Source organism: Nanorana parkeri, unplaced genomic scaffold (assembly GCF_000935625.1).
Source record: "Nanorana parkeri isolate BGI_ZX_2015 unplaced genomic scaffold, ASM93562v1 scaffold63, whole genome shotgun sequence".
Taxonomy (NCBI): Eukaryota; Metazoa; Chordata; class Amphibia; order Anura; family Dicroglossidae; genus Nanorana; species Nanorana parkeri.
This window is the reverse complement of record NW_017306331.1, coordinates 2,483,376-2,501,906: the sequence shown is the minus strand read 5'-3', so window position 1 is coordinate 2,501,906 and position 18,531 is coordinate 2,483,376. Positions and strand designations below refer to the sequence as shown.

The 18,531-nt window shown below is 40.8% G+C and overlaps 1 protein-coding gene across 1 annotated transcript in view; it reads left to right on the top strand.

Moving 5' to 3' along the window:
* CAMKMT (calmodulin-lysine N-methyltransferase) overlaps positions 1-18,531 on the top strand; it is a 334,629-nt gene that overhangs the window by 273,306 nt on the left and 42,792 nt on the right. The window lies entirely within an intron of this gene.

The following is an 18,531-nucleotide window of genomic DNA, read 5'->3' as shown; positions in this document are numbered from 1 at the left end:
ACGCTTCTTCAGGAGCTTATATGAGTATACAATAGTGGCTCAAAAGTTAGCATGATTGTCTTAATGCGTTGGCAGGGGATCCATGCATCAAAATAGATGGGAGGGCGTCTGGGCACACTTAGCACAGCCTCCCCAAACCGGTTTACATATTGTTGCAATCTTGGGATGGCAAAGTAGACAAATTACTCTTAAATAAAGCTTGCCCTTCCACACAATGACCACACCCATCAGTCCCACATGGGAAAACTCAGTATCGATCATATAAGGCATCCAACCCTGGTGTGGTCAGCACGAACTGCGTCTCTCACCATCCCCATGTGATAGTGTTCCCCTTTCTGTAGCATGAGAGGATGTATCTATGTGAGGGATAGGCTCATATATCTTGAGCATACTAGGCACTTTGGCAATTTTAATAACTGTTCTGTGATTTTATGAGATAATTATTTCATAAAATGTCTTTTAATACAAATCTAAGTGGCCATGTTGGTGCCTAAAAAGTCAGTTCTCTAAAAGCTTATGGCATCCTAAACCCATGTTGGCAAATCACAACCAAAAGCCTAGGTATTTGGTCTCATGATATCTGCTGAAGGGAGGATCAGCCACTGAGAACTTAGATATATTAGGTATTCGGCTATGTTGCTGGTTGCCATAGGGTCCTGAAGCATCAGTTACTGCAAAAGAGTTAAGTTATTTGAGGACTTCTGTTAATTTTTATAAATTGAGTTTTGTGCCTGTTGGGGAGAATTTGTTTTACTTCTGTTCCAGGTGCCACAAGTCACTGGGATAAGTAATGAATGCAAATCTCAGTAAAACCTGACAAAGGCTCTAACCCTTTCTTATCCTAATAAGAAAAAAAATCCCCTCTAATCCTGTCTCACACATGAAACTTAGAACAGAAAAAAGAAAATTTCTAAACCTTCTACAAGGAGACATATACAGTACCACGCTAAAATCACACTTTATCCAGAGCTAAAAAAAATATTAATTTTGGCTACATTTGTAAGGCAATTGTTATATATAAATATATATAATTTTTTCTATTTTTTCCTACAAAGGTTTACATTTAAAATAAAAGTACATTTACATGACTTTCTCGCATTAAAATACATTGGTTAGTCTGCAATATTACACTATGTGGGATCCATACTTTTTGTATACAGCGTTTCAATTCCATGCCACATATATTATTCTTTATGGTATTTGGGGGAGTGGTGGCTATCATTTGTATAGAGGAGGTCCGTTTGTGCCATATATGATACATTAGCTTATAAATAGGTAAATTCATATTAGTTAGCTGAATCCAGATAGACAGAGGTGGAGCTTGAGGGTTAGTCTGGCTAGAAATCTAGATTAAGACATATATTGCCTGATTATAACAATCAGTACTCAAATTATTAAATCTCTTTGATTCACCGGGTCTGCTGAGTAAGGTATACTTGTCTTTCATACTGTATAAACCTTTTTATGTAAATTCCTGTACAAAAGGGAAACATCCAAGTTAATTCAATCTAACTAGCATTTTACATAATCCGTAAACATAATCAGATATTGTACGTGTTTGGAATTAAAGAGAAGGAAGTTGTATGAAATTGATACTCACCTTTTGACAGAATTGCAAGACCCAAACACTGTCATATGAGTAGAATGAAGAACAAGTTAACCCTGTATAAGCTCCAGCACCACATGCAGCTTACACGGGGTTAGGACTTAGAGCTCTGAAGGACTTGGAGGAGATCGGGAAGGTGAGTATCAGTGGGTGGGTCCATTTCTAAAAAGAGCACCGGTGAATTTGCCTTCAATTAACAAATCTGGAGTCTTTTTAAAGGAAACTGTCCAAAGAGAAATAGAGGAGCTTCCATTGCTAAGGCAATCAGAGGGTTAGATGTCAAGGGAAGTCTGACAGTTAGTAACCTGTCAACTGCTGGACCTCACACACTATCGTTCATACATGGTAAGATAATAGAGTGTAGCAGGTACAGGGCTCCAGCACATTTATGACATTTATGCTGGAGGGAGGTCTGTCTCTACTGGCTGCTCTAAGGAAGGTGCATACTGGTATTCATGTGAAAAAAGTATGGTAATACACTTCATTAATTTACCAGCATTTGCAGCATCCCTGTTTTGAAAGTTTGAGTCAGTAGACCTGACACTTTCATACATGAACAATTTGCTGCCACTGTGATGAACACTTTAATCCGTCAATCATTTATAAGTATGAACACATAATTGAAACTGTATTGCTCAGTGTTTGCAAAACATGGCTGCAGCTTGAAATATAATTTATAATGGGAAGTGCATGCTTCTGTGTCTATCAGATGTGCATGCTTGTGTGTGTGTATATACAGTGTGTGTGTGTGTATATATATTTAATATACCTAAGGATCCAATCACTATGTCAGCCCATATCACATTCAATTTACAAAGCTGCAGTTTTTGGGAACCAACATAGCTCCTGGATAAGTCTTTTTGGCACCAAACTACCACCTGCAGCCCAAAAACTAAGAAGAGGAAGCCTCAAAGGGTGCAGACCACCTCTAAGGCTGCTTTTCAGAGGTTATTTGTGTTCGTTACACCAACAAGCAAACCGGGGCCTAGTTCCACCATGGCACCCGGGAGATATTGCACATGGCTGAACTCTGGAAGAAGACCTGAAAATGATGCATGCCTACTGTAGACCTTTCTAGTCATCTCTATTGAGGTAAATACACTCTTTACACCTCTCCCACATTGGGGTAGCGATGGACATGCTGGCTCTGCTTCAGCAGAGATGTGGACGCTTCCACCACCTCAGGGACATGGAACGCACTCACTTGAATTCTGGTGATCTCACTTGGTGCCTTCTGCATCCTCTCCTGCTGTTTCACACACTACCTCCCAGCCTGCGGATTACAGCCCAGTAGTGGATTCAAACCTCAGGGCCATTATAGAAGCCTTGTCTACTAAGACTGACTTTGAGACCTTTACAACTAGAAAAGAGTCTGCCTACAAAAACGATATTACAGAGGTCAGGCAAGATGTCTTTGTTTTAACTTCTGGACTTATAATCTTGGAAAAAACAACTCTAACCTGCAAGCTATTGTCACATAGCTTGAAACTTTCAAAAAATCATATCAACAAACACACAAATAGAATGTGACAGAGAACATCAACACTAGGTCCTCTCCAGCAAGCCTCATCCAGACCCAGAGATGTGTGCAGGGTCTATTATTATATTATCAAAGAGGGTATTATAAAGCAAATGTGGCTAAAGGGTCCTTTAAATGTTGATGATGTACACATACCAATTTACCTGGATGTCTCCAGATGCTAACTTCAAATGAGAAGATTTTTTAAGCCTCTTCTACAAAAGATCAGAGATGCTGGTGCAATGCACATATTGGCTTTCTCCTTAACATCCTATTATTCACAAAAATTATCAGTCCTTCATCTTGTTTAAATCATCAAAGGGTTCTGGATTTTTTTAATTTCTTCATATCACACCAATCCTGATCCCAGACTGTCTCTAACTTGATCCTGAATGACACGCATCCTTGGGAATCGTAAGGACTCAACAGCTACAAAGGAGTGAACCACTGAGATCTAGATCCCTCTCCCTACACCCCTCACAGTCTGAACCAGGACAGGTTTGCCAGTAACTTTCTGCACTTACATTGTACTTAAATGTCACTAGATTTATAGAACAGAATCCACTCCTTTCTGGCAGGGCAGAGACTCATCACCATACGGCTGATAAGTATGACCAATGCACCCTACATCATTACCATGCACAATTTTTCCTTTTGGCACTTGGCCCCTTATTGTACTACCGACATGAAGATCAATTTTACTTCCCTTAAAGGGGTTCTAAACCCTCCGGTTTTTTTGCCTATATCTACTGCTAGCATGCAGTAGATATAGGCAAGAAGTGTAAAAAAAAACGCTTAAAATCCTTTTAAACTTACCTCGTTATCGCCGCTCGTTCCCGCGCCGAGAATCAGGAACTGCTCGTATGGCCGCAAAGGATCTTGGGGCGGGCGCATGCGCAGTTCCGATTCTCGGCCGGGAGACGAGCAGAGACGCAAGGTAAGTCTATGGACGCATGCACCCGCCTGCAGACACCGCTGGATCGGAGAGACAGAGCAGTCAGCGCTGGATCGGAGTGACGTCACACCGCTGGAGGGACAGATGAAAACATGGGGAAAGAAGAGGAAGATCGGAAAAGAGACATCATTCAAGGTAAGTGCTAACATTTACATTGGGGGGAGGGAAACATTTTTTTGCCTTTAATGTCACTTTAAGGCTATTTTAGCTGCTCTCCGGACAGCTCCTCTTTCCGATTCTCGGCCGGGAGACGAGCAGAGACGCAAGGTAAGTCTATGGACGCGTGCACCCGCCTGCAGACACCGCTGGATCGGAGAGACAGAGCAGTCAGCGCTGGATCGGAGTGACGTCACACTGCTGGAGGGACAGATGAAAACATGGGGAAAGAAGAGGAAGGATCGGAAAAGAGACATCATTTAAGGTAAGTGCTAACATTTACATTGGGGGAGGGAATTTTTTTTTTGCCTTTAATGTCACTTTAAGATCTTTTACCTGGTCCTTTGCAATACCTAATATGGCCTGGGAATAAACTCCGTTACAGGGCAGAGGATTTACATATGCCCAATTTGAGTGAAATTCATGCCAGTTTAATATATTTTGCCTGAATTATTACTACTTATCAACTCCTCACCCTATAACCATAAAACATATACCTTGGACACCTTTAGTGATACATACATTGGTGTGATTGGGGGTTGAAGATTAAGCATATATTTTCATGTATGTGATGGAGTGAAATGCATTGGGCTAAGTCTCTTCAGTGGTTACTATTGCTGATCGACCCGTACTTGACAGTTTCCATTTGTGTTGAAAACTACTTTGATATGCAGATTATGATCAGCAGTACAACATGAAATATCTCGACCGCTCATTAAGAACTTTTATGAAGCAGTCCGATTTGTGTGTTTATTTGTTGATTCCTACCTTTACATGGAGGTGGAATGCTCCTAGACAGCGCCTCTAGTCGGGAATGCTCCACACATAAAGTTTGAGATTTCTTGTGGCACCAATGCACCCTGAAATTTACACATGATCTCTGATCTAGATGAATCTCTGCTTAATGTTTGTCGTATGTTTAGTGAAATATGTGAAACTCTTACACTGGCTGACCCAGAAATATGACACTCTGATTTACAGTGTCCAAGATATGCTAAAGGGCGGTCCTACTGACCATGCCCAGTGTTTTTGTTTTAAACAGTTTCAGTGCTATGCTTTAGGGAAATATATATGCCATTCTATTGTTATTATGCTCCTGTGACTGACCAAAGAGAGGACGATCCTCCCGGTTGTCGAGATGCACCTCCACTAGCTCAACACTGCTACTGTTATGATTTGAGCAAGTTTCTTTAACATGTTCCATCCTAGGACAGTTCACCTTTCATAGTTAAAGGATTTCTCAGTTTTCCATTATATGTTTATCTTGTCTGTTACCCTATTGGATTGCATTTGTATTGCCAAAAAAATGTAAACATTTCGTTACAAGAGTAAGTTGTATGCAATCCAATAGGGTAACAGACTAGATAAACATATAATGGAAACCTGAGAAATCCTTTAACCTCCCTGGCGGTATTCCCGAGTGTAGCTCGGGGTTACTTTTCCATACCATAAGCAGTAACCCCGAGCTATACTCGGGAAATCCGCATAGCATTTACTTACCTTGTCCCTCGAGCCGCGCTGTGTTCTGCGGCCGATGCCGGCTTCCGCCCTCTGGGTTCCGTCGCTTGCAAGTGTACGCGTCGCAGGGGGGCGGAACCGGGGGGATAAAAAAAAAAAACCCGACAAAGACGAAAAAAATTCGAAAAAAAATAGACCGAAAAATAACATGAAAAAAATTAAAAATCATACCGCCAGGGAGGTTAACTATGAAAGGTGAACTGTCCTACGATGTAACATATGTTAAAGAAACTTGCTCAAATCAAAAAGACTAATTAGTCAAAAAGACTAATTCCAAACCAGTGCATCGCAATTTCTGTACTATCCACCTTTCCCCGTAGGATACACCCCTGAAGGACAGTTTTATCTCGGGCCAGTATAATAGAGGATTTTCCTCACAGTCCCCACTACTCCCCCCTCTGGTTTTCTGTAACTGGTGTCCAGTCCCATTCCTCACCCACCTCAACTCTCCTATTGCCCCATTAGTTATCCCCTCCTCCCCTACTTGCTTTGGTCCCTGCCCCACAAGCTTTCACCACTCTTTTATTCCTCTACCTGTAAGCCTACTACAAGACCCCTATAATTTTTAATTATATCTCTAAGGAACTGGATATTTAAATGACAACTATGTGGTTGACTTCTAGCCAAGGCCCTCAAGGACCAACAAACTTTGACCTCCATCTCCCTGAATCAAGGCTAACCAATCCACTATCAATAACTTTACCTCTTACATTTCCTCCTCTAATGTTCTCAAATTATACCAACATCTTCAAACAACACTTGTCTCACTCATTACCTTTGAACAGTTACAAATAACTATTAAATCCACAGTCAAGTATGGAACCTATGATTCCTTTGTTTGACAAAATGTAAAAAAGATTTAGAAATTGCTTTAAACCCTGAGCAGATGCAAAAAAAATCTTTCATCTCTCATTGAAATCCTCTATCTGTACCAAATTTTGACAAGATGGTACCGAACGCCAACTGTCATCCATGAAGTTTACCCAAACATTTTTTATCACTGCTGGAAATGTGATGCTGATCAGGGCAATCTTTTGCATGTGTTTTGCTCTTGCCCAAAATTGAGGAATTTCTAGAAAATGGTGAAGGAAGATTCTTAGAATTTCATAGATTTCACTATCCCAGAGGACCCATACCTCTTCTTCTTTTTTTTTTTTTTGCACAATACCTCTATCACCACAAAGCGTGGTCTGATACCTCTATCACCAAAAATTCCTGCATCCCACTAAAGTGGAGCCACCCCTCCCCTCCCTCGATCTTAATGTGGTTATACGAAGTAGAAGAAATCTTCCAGATGGAGGTCCTCACCCTCTCTCCACAAAACAAGTCTGGGATGTACTGAAACATGTCACCATTTAATTGGTTTTACCATTAAAGGAAAACTGCCCATGTCCTGAGTTTTTTAACTCATACAATACGTGTACTATAATTATTTTTCTGCATATACCTTGCTGCACCCTCTACCCTTTATACCCTTTATACCCTCCTCCAGACTCCTTTTCCCTCTCTGCAAAGGACAGAATTCATATCTACCTGTTTCACCTCCCACGCTGCTGATGCAAATATACAGCTATCTGATAAACCTTCACAATCCAACCCACTTCTAGGTGTGTTCAATGCCTGGTTCCCATCTGCGCTCATGGCTTGATCCACTGGCCTCTACATCACTACAGCGTCCTACAGTGATGTTGGTGCTGTTGAGAGGAACCTCAGAGCACAGTAGGGAACCAAAAAAGATTCTCCAGACAGCTGTATCTCTGCAATACATAGCAGATATGTGGCATGACAGGTAGGTGTGAACTCTTTTCTTTGCAAGGGGCACTTTGTTTTCCATTCTTATTCTAGAGACAGGGTTGCTTTAAACTAAATTAGGGAACAAATACTTTCATTGGTAAACCCTTCAACTTATAATAATTAAATACTGCATATTTAGTTTCTTTCAAAAGCCTAATCACATCTGTTTTTCTTTAAGCTAAAGTATGTGTGATTAAAATGTAATGTCTGTGATGTGTTCACTTTCCAAGATATATATATAATAATATATTAATAACATACTCTGCTGCACCTCACAGTTTATACATTTGTTGTACCTGCCAAATGTTTTTTAATTTTGATCATTATTTTTCCAACACACACCTCTAGTCAGTAATATCACTCAGCTAATTCCTGGTTTAGCATTACTGCTACCTTGGTCAGCTCCTTGCTCACTGAACATAGCTGTTAATGCTGATTCCTAGTCTAATGAGAAGACTGGGGGTGGAGAGTTGACATAGAAAGCTAAATTCCTGAACCAGGAAGATGAATTGCTTAATCAGCCTATCTGGATGTGCAGTGTTGAAATGAGTGGAAATCACAAGGTTAGCTGTATGGAATCACAAACGCTTTGACATTTAGAACAGTAAACGTATATGTATTTCAACTATATGTGAAATGGTCTGCCTGGAGTTTACTTTTAAAATAATGTAACACACAATAAAATGTGGAATAGCCATTTTATTTCAATTCAAAGTTTGTAGTTTGCCATGCTGAATAATTCTGTATTTTTTATGTACTATTTAAAAAAATATATATATATATTTGTTCTTGGCATCCTTGCGTAATGTTAGCCCAGTGCAGTGATATTTTATGCCGACAATCAGAGAAACAGGACTTTAGGAAATAGCACATGTAGCCCCAGTGCCTTCTGTAATATTAGGCACCTAATGTAATTCCATTTTTTCTAAAGCAAGGGTGGCATTGTCTGATTCCCTGAATAGTGAGGGAGTTGTACAGTCCTGACTCATTTGCATGAAAACAAGGTCTATTCAGGAAGCCACTGTAACACGCAGATTGGCCTTCATGTATATACATGATTACATTCAGGAGATGTTTGTATCCTTAAATCTTTCATATAGTTCAATGTTTACATTCAAAAACACTTGTAAGACTTGAGTGCGTTTTTTAAGAAGTTATTGGCAGCCGTGGAAACACTTAGTGGGAACATGTGAAAAATACTGCAGGGATATAATGCGTTTGAATTAGTATGCTATAAATTCTGGAAGAAAGAAAAGAGAGCCTATCGCAGAACGAGGTGTGAACCTCATATGAGACATGCACTTATCTTGTGCTGTATTTGCGAAAATAGAATGACAGCTATGTTTTGTGCATTTGTCATTCATATGCAAGGCAGGGTGGCATCTTGATTTCTGAATCTATATTAACCCGTTAATTCATTAAAGGCCAACTGCACATCCTGGTTACATCAGCTAAATACATTCCAGGTGTGCTGTCCTTACATTTTGTTTCCTTTAGAAAGCAGCTAAATCCTAATTAAAAAAAGTCTGTCCCCTGCCAGCATGCTGCTGAGAAGGACCCTTGCTCTCTGTGTGGAAGAAATACTCTTTGCAGAGGTTTATTTGCACACCTAGAGCTACATCTCTCAAATCAGCAGGGAGTATAAGTGTTGCAGATTGCAGAGCTATAGGTCTAACTATGTAGGAAGCATGATGGACTGTTACAGAGAGACCACTGCTTCCACATAGAGAGCAGGTGTCCTTCTCTACAATATGCTGACTGGGACAGGCTTTTCTACTCAGGATGTGACCGCTCATTTACTGCTTGTTTTACATCCTGGGTTTACAGGAAGCGGGTTCAATGATGGTGGGTGTCAAAGGTCAAAGCATGATACTTATGTAGTACAGTGCAATCCTTACAGCCATAGACCATAGGTTCCTGGGTGCTACAGTGAAGCGACCGCTGGCGCCGTCAAATTACAAATTCCTTGCGTAGTGATATCACTAACACACCATTAACAAGAATTATGAGCGAACCATTTGTTTGCCACCAAAAGTCAGAGCGATCTTTCAGGGCTGCTGTGGACCCCTTCCTCAGGCAAGTAGTGAGGACACTTACTTATACCTCTTGCTAATATTGTGTCAGTGATATCTGTATAAACTTCAAGGCATGAGATGCATATGCACACTTTTCCCCACCTCCCATAATGTAGTGCATGAGAAGGCTGTGACATCAGTTGTACAGGAGGAACATGACTAGCTCCATGGTGTCTGCTGTGCAGTGGCCATGTTACTTTCCTTCTTATGGACCAATTACAGGTTCACTTCATCCCATAGGCCAGAAGTATGTGTTTGAAAGCATTTTCATAATTGGATGATGGCTTTATTACAGTAGCAGTAGTGGACATTGGCTTGTATGAAATAGGAATGAAGAGGATGGAACTCTGTAAGCTCCGTTTTGGTGGGTTGTATTAATATGTGGTTGACAAGATGGTCTGTGAAAACCAATTACAGGAAAGGCAATGTGTAAGAGACTAGGAGGTGCATGTTTAACGTCATGGCTAGGTTCATTTCGGGCACCTCAAAGGTGGATTGTAGAACATGAATAATGAATGTATGGGAAACGGTGAAGCATCATAGGAAATGTGATAACAACTGTATTTGTGTACCTGTAATCCGCACATAGAGAAAGGTAGCAATTTTATTTGCTAAAAGAGCATCAAACCACCAAGAATTTGTTTCATCTCTGATATGAGACACAGTGATCTAAACAGACATGCATGGGATCAAATTGTAGCAGGATAAATAATTCTAACATAGTGGTATGACCATCTGACCTTCTGAAAATATATTTAGAGAAAATGTTTGCACTAGATGATGGCTGAGTGCCAGTACTGAATGCAGAATAGTACTTGTCAAAATAACAAATTTAGCTTAGTGTGGCTAACTGCAGTGGAAATGAAAGGTAGCTTTCAAGGCACAGGGCTTTATATCTGGATGACAATGGCTACCATTCTGGATCTTTGCCTCAACTAACACAGTCCCACATTTTAACAAGTATGGGATTTAAATTTTAGATAACTTATCATACATCTGGACTAAGAAAAGGGAGATAATTCCAACACTGCACTTGTCCAACACACCTCTTAATTGGAGGGGTTCAAACTATTAGAAGTTGTTTATGATACCTTAAAGGGGACCTGGAATCAAAGATAAGATTTGCTATGTTACAGGGAACACCTAGAAATGTTAACTGTGCTAAGCAGTACTTTGAAGAAAAAAAAAAAGTGCACTTTCTGTGCCTTGAGCCTCGAAGCTTGGTATCTGCTGCCTCTGACTGCTAGTCACACAAGATTGTGAGTGAGATTTGGTGATGTCACTACTGTGCTGCTCCATGTTTTCTTTGCTGGAGTGCAGCGCAAGGATCTCCCTGGTTCTGCTATATTTATTCTGTATATTTGTGCTTTCTACACCTCTCCTGCTGCTTTGTGAATATTGCTCAATCACTCATGAGATCAGCAGTCATTAGGGGACAGCTCTGACATGCAGGGAAAAAAAAGCCATGCTTTAGTTAGCGACATCATTCAGGCTAATAATATGATGTATTGAATGAAATGATATGAGGATTTTTCTTTGTTTACCCTTTTTTTTTACATTTCTGGCCATTAAATTAACTCTTAGTTTAAAATGATGTTCAGAAGAGACAACCTCTGTTTTTTTTCTCATTTCACGTTTCATTGGTTCATGCAGAGAAATAACTGTGCAAATTATTGTATTGCTTAAGAAAACTGTTTCCCATAAAAAACATTTTTGTTTGTTTTAATATACTCCAAAAACACAATGGAGTTGGGTTGCCATTGACTGCACATTTATTAACAAGCAAGCCACACTTGATTTAAAGAATAAGTGCACTTTTAAACAAAGTGCACTTATCCTTTTTGCTCCCCTCTGCTGACCTAATCTAGCTCACCCTTGCCCTCCCCAGATGCAAACTTGCATACAGATTTGCATCCTGTCCTGGCTGTGCTTGCACAGTAGATCAGGGGAGAGTTAAAATTTCCCTCAGATGTATATTTCTGTTGTGCCCCTATTGGGGAGATTTTTTTTTCTCTCTTCCTGTCCCTGTGACCCCTGTGCAGGAAATGGGAAGTGCAGGCATCACCAGGAAAGTAGTAAAAACATTGTCAGACGTTTTACCCTTGAAGTGACAATAAGTGAGGGAAAATCTCCTCAACCGGCTGCAAAGCCAAAAAGTTAGGGCGCTTTGTAAACTCTACATAAAAACAGAATGCAAGGATTTGCAAATCTCATAAACTCATATTTCATGTGCACTAGAAAAAAGAAAACACATCAAATGTTTAAACTGAGAAAATCTACCATTTAAAAAAAAAATAAGGTAATTTTGGCAGCAACACGTCTCAAAGTTGAGACAGGGCCATATTTACCATGGTGTAGCATCCCCTCTTCTTTTAACAACACTCTGTAAATGTTTGGGAACTGAGGAGACCAGTTGCTGGAGTTCTGGTAGAGGAATGTTGTTACATTCTTGCCTGATATAGGATTCTAACTGCTCAACAGTCCTAGTTCTTCTTTGTCGTATTTTACGTTTTAAGATGCGCCAAACATTTTCAGTTGGTCAAAGGTCTGGACTGCAGGCAGGCCAGTTGAGCATCTGGACTCTTCTACTACGAAGCTATTCTGTTGATAGATCCAGTATGTGGTTTAGCATTGCCTGCTGAAATATGCAAAGCCTTCCCTGAAAAAGACGTCACCTGGATGGGAGCATATGCTGCTCTAAAACCTGGATACAGGTGAAACTCGAATAATTAGAATATCATGCAAAAGTAATTGCAGTAAGTGCTGCAAAAGGGGTCCAAACCAAGTACTGAGTACATATGCATGCTTGTACTTTTCAGAGGTCCGATATTGTTCTATGTGCAATCCTTGTTTTATTGATTGTTTTCAATTGTGAATATGCTATGCATTTATGAAATATGCAAATCATTGCATTCTGTTTTTATGTAGATTTTACAAAGCCTCCAAATGTTTTTGGAATTGGGGTTGTAAAAAGCTGATAGAGGCTCTAACCCTTCCCCATTCTATCCAAAGCTAAATAAAACATTTTAGTTGGATTTGAGCTTTAAAGTGACATTAAAGTAAATTTTTCCCCTCCTCCCAATGTTAATGTCAGCACTTACCTTAACTGATGTCTCTTAATCCGATCTTCCTCTTCTTTCCTGTCCTTTTTAGCCTTCTTTCCAGCGCTGTGTCGGGTGTCCGATCCAGCGCTGACTCCTCTGTCCTTGCTGGCACTCCCACGAACATCCCACAGTGTCTGCATGCGGGTGCATGCATCCATAGACTTACCTTGCGTCTCTCCTCGTCTCCTGGCCGCAAATCCGAATTGCGCATGCGCCCACCCCAAGATGCTTTGCAGCCGCCCGAGCAGTTTCGGATTTTCAGGCGGGAGCGCGCGGCGAAGACCGGTTAGTTTAAACCGCTGTTAAAGCGTTTTTTTTTTTTTACTTTTTGCATATCTCTACTGCTTTTTAGCAGTAGAGATATGCAAAAAAAAACGGAGGGTTTAGAAACCCTTTAAGAAGGATTAACCTATATGGTGTACAACTTTCCCACCTGCAAAAGTTGGACGGTATAGCTTAACTCTCAAAACTGCAGTTTTGTATTGTGCATGGTGACAGGTACACTTTTCACCTGGAGGATATAAACTTGATAGTCAGAAGTGAATGAAAACAGTAACTGACAAAGTGCAGTTTGCTAAAGCTGATGGAGAAAGGCGATAGACTTGTGATGGGCAGTATGAAATTCTTTGACTACGTGTAAAAAGCTGTTATACAGGTGGGCATTCAACTGAGAGACAAAGATGACAAGTTGGTTGTTGAAAAGTAATTGGAGACATGAAACAGTTCCATGTACAGTGTGGAAAAAGGCTTTCAATGTGAATGGGTAGTCAGTATAAGCCAGAGTCGAGAGAAAATCTTTTTTTTAGCTCAGTTTAACAGGTTATTTCAGGTGAGACCATTAGGTAGGTAGCAATTTAATGAGAAATCACTGTGGTGGCAATAAACTAAGCATGGGAAGCTGGAGCATCACACATATATAGAGAGTAAAAATATCTAAGTATGAGGAATTTTAACAGGAGTGCTTCCTGCTTTAAAAATATGCAGCAATGCACAATTGTTCATGTGAGCAACATAAGTTACAAAATTAACAGTTAAAGTATATGCCAAATCACCTATTAGCAGTATAATCTTCAATCATTTTTTGCATATCTGCAGCTTATGGTAAAATATCTGGTGATCCGGCCCTAAAGGAATATCCTGGTATTGTGTGACAATGCTCTGTCCATGATCAGGATATGAAGAGAAAGGTTTGTTGCACTCATTAACGGACAACCCTGAATATGGGGGAAGGGTGCTTTGAATGACTGCGGATGGCGCCGCCAATTGCAGACAATATAGAGATGTCACCAGCACACTACACTCCTTCAAGGATAATCAATCGCAGATTTATTCAAAACTTATGTCAAATACACAAGCGCTTTCGGGACCACACAGGATCCCTTCATCAGGCATAGCAGTGCCTTCACCAGGCACTGCTATGCCTGATGAAGGGATCCTATGTGGTCCCGAAAGTGCTTGCGTATTTGACATAAGTTTTGAATAAATTCACGATTGATTATCCTTGAAGGAGTCTGGTGTGCTGGTGACATCTCTATACTGAATGCTCTGTCCATGTCTGCCACTTGTATTTCTGCATTGCCACTCTGTCACATAGACTTCTGATAAAGAATATAAGTGGCCATTTTAAAATACATTGTGCTGGCATAGTCCACTGCTGTCTTCATTAGGCAACCTTCAAACGCATAGTCCACTGTTGTCTTCATTAGGCAACCTTCAAAGGCATAGTCTACTACTGTCACCATTAGGCAACCTTCAAAAGCATAGTCCACTGCTGTCACCATTAGGCAACCTTCAAAAGCATAGTCCACTGCTGTCACCATTAGGCAACCTTCAAAAGCATAGTCCACTGCTGTCACCATTAGGCAACCTTCAAAAGCATAGTCCACTGCTGTCACCATTAGGCAACCTTCGAAAGCATAGTCCACTCTTGTGACCATTAGGGAACCTATAAAGGTATGGTCCACTGTCCTGACCATTAGAGAATCTATGAAGGCATAGTCCACTGTTCTGACCATTGGGGAACCTACAAAGGCATGGTCCACAGTTGTCACTACTAGGGAATATACAAAGGCATGCTCCACTGTTTTGACCATTAGGGAACCTACAAAGGCTTTGGAAGACTTTAGGAAAACCATCATTAGAAATGCTGTGGAGCCATTACTGGAGTCCATGTATATAGAAAGAAAGTGGCTGCAGGAGATTAGCACCACTGCGATGTAACAAATGATAAACAAAAAGGTGACAACAAGTGTTGTATTTATTTTTTTTAAAATGGTAATTGTTGATACACAGTGCTTTAGTTTTAGTTTAGTTTACATCTACTTGGATTAGAACTTCTGTCAGCTTATTAACCGCTTGAAGACCAGGTGTTTAGACCCCCTTCCTGTCCAGGCCATTTTTCAGTGTTCAGCGCTGCATTACTTTGACTGATATTTATTCCGTCATGCAACGCTGTACTGAAATGAATTTTATACCATTTTTGGGGACAGATAGAGCTTTATTTTCCAAGACCCCTAATGTCCAAGACCCCTAATGTCACCTAGGACCACGCTGATGAAGCAGATATCTGTAATGTAATATACACCACTTCCGCATTCTGACAGTGGAGAGGGGACCGGAGGGAGATCGTGAACCGACCTCCCTCTGATCCCCTGTGACACAGACAGTATGCTGGTCCCGGGCTCACAGGGGGGGGGGGCGCACGTCACGGGACCTTATACAAGCGATCCGCCGGCTCTATAGCCGGTGGATTGCTTGTATATTCAAATAGCGGTGATTTGTGTATACACGACCAGTTACATCAAAAGAGGCTAATGTCTGTGGCCCCAATTCTCCTGATTTGATTGAAAACCACAAATTGCAGATTCACATTTCTCCTGATTATTTACATCAAGCTTTGTCTGATTGCAGAAAATCACACAATTCAGGGATCCAAACAATTGTGATTTATAAATTGCACGATTCTCCATTGGTTGGTCAAGTAGGCATGAATATAGTTAGGGGAATAAAATGAAATATGCGATTCTCCTAATTTTCTAATGAATGCGCTCTTTGGGAAGAACTCTTTTCACCTGAAAGCATACTTGTAGTTTTTCCATTCAGGACATAGCACGTTTGCTTTAATTCTCCATCTCAGTTGGCTATGTTTACCTTTTTTTTTGCTCCCCCACTGCTCCTTTCGCCATAGAGTAAATACCTGGCACTGCTGTGAATGGCGGGAACAGCTGAATGGAGAGGTGAAAGGAAGGTAAGTATTAGCTGTTGGGGAGGACCGCTTGTCACTACAAGGCCAAAACTGAAAGGAGACATATCTGGAAAAGGATGGGATATTTATTTACCTTATGGGAGGCCATGTGTTGAAACACTTTGCTGACCCCGGCCACCATTTCAAACTTCCAGGTGTGTAAAATAGAATTCACTCTATCTGTCCCGGTGACCATTGTCAATGAGTCTAAAAGGGAGGGAAAATCTGAAAAGGAATAGAGGGACATTTTTTCAACAGGGACAAGAACTTCCCTATGAAGAGATTTCCTTTCACTTCCTGTTGTATTTGACGTGCGCACAGGAGTTTCCTCATCCCCACCACCTGACATTCCAAGAATGAGGTCGGATTTACATTGCATAACAAATGCACCATGCAGTGTACATGATTAAAGAAAAATTGCAAGAACATGGGAATTTTTTTATTTCCACAGAAGAGACTTTACATGTCTCTTTTGCCAGCAATTTTTTTAAAGCAGGATTTTAGTTCCCCTTAAAAAAACTTAGAATTCACCTTGGAGTCCCATGGTTTACATAAACCCACTTGGCCTACCACCTGGCGTATAAACATTATAGATACATACAGTATAAAAAAAACATACTCAAAAGCTCCAAAAATATGCTGAAAGGTAAATTGCCTCCTGTCTAAATCGGCCCTGTATGACTGTGAGATAGGGACCTTAGACTGTAAGCTCCTTGAGGGCAGGGACCTGATGTGAATGTGCACTATATAATAATAATAATATATATACAGTCTACTTATTTTGGGGTTTAGTTTTAATGTTGTTGCTTGTTAATACAAGGGTAGCCTGGATGTGCTTCAGCAAATTGCTTGGCCGACATTAACGTAAGTATTCATGACCTTTGGGAGGTCTGGAATAAGCCGTATTATGACCTAGTAGCTAGATCCTTAACTATTTTCAGGGAATGACATCTTTTACCTCAGCGTCGCCGCTGAACAGCTGTGCTGAGGCTTCTTGAATTACTTCTGAGTCTTTCATCCAATTTGCCTGCTGGGGATATTGCTGCATTGACTGGTCTTTGCGGGTGTTATTTTATTCAGCGCTCCTCTCGATGGAAGGGCTTCACCGAGAGTTGCCTCCTCTTTTCTTTTCACCTCTGCACTTTCTGATGAGGGCTTTGTGTGTTCGCCATTCACAGTGATAACCGAGGAAATTCGCATCTTCCTGACACATTACTGTAGCAGCTCAAATCCTCTCACAGTCATTTGTGTAGCATTACATAACCCACTTCTACACTTAACCTGATTCAAATATCAAGAGTTTAATGTAAAGCTGCATTATAGTTAGGTGATGTAGTAATATGTGCGTCTAGGTGCATTTATGTAACGCTTTTCCAAGAACGAGTATCAGGTTTAGACTGGCAGTTCACAGTTATGGATGTTGTTAAAGTAAACTTAAAGTAGTATTAAACTCTCAAATGTAGCCAACTAATGTTATATACAAATCTTGACTTTTCCTGTTAAGTCAATCTTGGCCCAACTGTCCCCCAACTGTTGAGCTCTCCTATTGGTCTGCAGTAAGGTTGCCCATTATAATAAAGGTAAACTCCTAGCAGATAATACAATTAAACCCCAAAACAATTATTGTAGTTAATCAGTAACTGAGTTTGACTTGGTATTAGCTTATTTTCATCCCTTGAAAAGAAGAGATCAGAAAGGGGGAGCAGGAGCCGAGCCAATCAAGTGTGTTGTAGAACATGTGTTGCTGAGAATAAAGATTGGAGAGAGCAGAGGATTTACCTCATCAGCCTACTGCTCGTTCACTATCCATTCACAGACCAAGGGCATAAAGGTGACTGAGCTTAGTTGTATTGCTTAAAGTATGTCTAAACCCAAGAACAAAAATGTCATATATTGCAGCTTACCAGAACTTAGATGGGGTGGCTGCATTAGTTTTCTTATTTCAGGCTAGTTTTGAAAACCCTGAAACTTTGGATGAATGATATCTGAAGGTCATCTGTGTAGATGTAGAGGCTGACAGAAAAGGCAAATATTTTGTATAATGTTCGTACAGCTTTGATTCCACCGCTTTGATTCCTTTTTCTAATGACTGTGGTTACTAGGGATGCACCGATACTGGTATTTCGGTATCGAGTATGAGTACCGATGATTACTGGTATTTCGGTATGAGTACCGATATTTTTTTTCCGGTACCCGCCGATACCGAGTACCAGAAGTCCCATTCAGGAAGCCAGGCGGCATGTAATGACTCGCCACCTGGCTTCCTGATTAGCCAGGAAGCCGGGGCAGCGTGTAAAGACTCGCAACCCGGCTTCCCATTTAGCAGGGAAGCCGTCCTCATGCTTCTCGTCACTAGGTAATGAGAAAGCATGGAGCTGGCTTTCTTGCCAATCAGAAAGCCGGGTGCCACGTCATTACACGGCACCTGGCTTCCTGATTGGCCAGCTTCCGACTGATTAGGAATCCAAACAGCATGTCATTACACGGTCCCCGGCTTCCTGATCGGCCGGGAAGCCAGCCCCATGCTCTCTCGTCACTTGTGACGAGAGAGCATGGAGCC